The sequence below is a fragment of the Galeopterus variegatus genome, unplaced genomic scaffold (assembly GCF_000696425.1).
Source record: "Galeopterus variegatus unplaced genomic scaffold, G_variegatus-3.0.2 Scaffold1191, whole genome shotgun sequence".
NCBI lineage: Eukaryota > Metazoa > Chordata > Mammalia > Dermoptera > Cynocephalidae > Galeopterus > Galeopterus variegatus.
The window spans coordinates 13,747-15,933 of record NW_007727302.1 but is presented as its reverse complement, the minus strand read 5'-3'; positions in this window follow the sequence as shown (position 1 = coordinate 15,933).

Here is a 2,187-nt window from a genome sequence, read left to right as displayed (position 1 = left end):
AAAAAAAAAAAAAAAAAAAAATTAGCAGGCTGGACTGTGAGCTCATTTGGTTAGAACACAGTGTTGACAACAGCAAAGTCAATGGTTCCCCATATGGGCCAGCCACCAAAAAAAAAAAAAAAGAAAGAAAGAAAAGAAAAGAAATTTAGAAGGAAGAGGAGGAAAAGAAACACTTAAAAAACTTCCTGAGTTTAATTCTCTTTAAATGTGTCAGCCATGATAATTTTATGAGCAAACAAAACACTTTCGTATCCATCAACTAACATAATAATTTTAGACCTATAAAGGGCATTTTAAAAGCATTGTATATATTTTCATTTTAATCAAACTTTTGGTCCTACCCTAAAAAATAGCTTTTTGTTCCCTTCTATGGTTTCAAAATTTCCCTCAGTAATAATATAATCCAATATTCATTGAGTACTATGTGCCAAGTACAATAATAAAAGCTTAACAAGGATTATTTCATTTAATCCTTACTAAAGCCCTATATAGCAGGTTCTATCATTAGTTCTATTTTACAGATAATAAAACTGAGGTTTAGAGAGTCTCAGCAATTTGTCCAAAACTACACCAGAGGTGGTGCTATATCACCACACTATACTTCTGTAAAATACATCTCTAGCAGCAACAGTAAAAATAAAATAAAATGCTAGAATAAAAAACCTCTTTGCCCACCTTCACTTCATATCAGATTAGGAAAAGTGACTTAGAGAGATACATTTGACAAATATTTAATGAACACATACTATGTGCAAGGCACTGTGCTGACACTAGGGATACAGAGAGAAAGAAGACAATGTCCCTGCTTTTGTGGAATTAAGAGTACAGTAGGCTGAAGTTTGCTTTAAATAGTATTTCAAGGCTAGTTGAAGTATCACTAGGTATGCACAGTGGCTAACATTCCAGGCTCTGGAAAAAGACAGCCTGAGTCTGAATCCTGTATCTGCCACACCCAAGCTCTGTGACCTCGGACAAGTTGCTAAACTCTAAGTGTCTCAATTTCCCCATCTAAAAAACAGGGATAACAATGGTTGCTATTTTCCTAGGTTATTATGAGACTTGAACTAATTATACCGAATGTAAAATGTTTAGAGCAATAGTATCTGTAAAAAGTATCCAATACATGACAGCTATTATTAATACCCATAAAACATCAATCTTAGCATTATCACCTGAATATATTTTTAAATTTGATCATCCCTTCCAACAGAGTCTACCTACTTACAGCAGCTAAAAATCATCCTGACTTTCCTATTTGATATGTGCTAAGGCTTCACCTGCATTTATTATTAAACTAAAATGTACCCTTTATTCTCTAATAACCTTTTTAACTTATTGAGTCAGTGGTTCAGACCCTACCTAGGGGATTGGTAGGAAAGTGCAACAGTCTTCTTACCATTCTAAGTGCTTTGTCAACTATAAACGTTTATACAAACATGGACTATTGGTGTTATGTCTATTATAACCACCAGGTGCTCACCTCACATATACAGATACTTAGTGTATGGTGGCACATGTTGGGAAGATTGGGCTTAGGAGACACCAAGTGGCATGAATGGTACCTCAGAAATGTACAGATAAGAAAGGTCCATTTGCAGGTTTCACTCAGCTGTATTGTAAAAGGCAGCCAAAAGTCTGCTAAATAAAGAGGAAGGAGAGAAGGGGGCTGAGAATGGTGGTAGTAGTGGTGAAGAACACCGAACACAGATGTGAAACAGGCAATTCACCTGCACCTAAAATTCACCTGAAATGCACAAAACAGAGCATACCATCTACCACCACCTCACTCCTTCTCAGCCTCAAATCTGTTTTCTCTCCTGACCCTCCTATTTCTGTTTGGTGCTGCCATCACCACTCTTGCAGTCACCTCAGAATCATCTCTGAATCTTCTTCTCACTCCACAAGTCTAGCCAATCACCAAGTCCTATAATTCTTCCCCTGTGGTTCTGCTCTCGTGTTACCCTTATTCTCCATCTCCACTGCCACTGTGCTATTTCAGGCCCTTAGAACATCTGGATTGGACAATGGCAACAGCTTCTTAACCATTTCTTCTCTCTGCTATTTCTCCTTCTCTCCAATTCATTGGGTGCCTGTAGTGGATTGAATTATGTCCCCCCTAAGCTCACTGAAGCTTGAATTGTGTCCCCCAAGTTTTATGTATTAGAAACTTAGCCCCCACTGTGACTG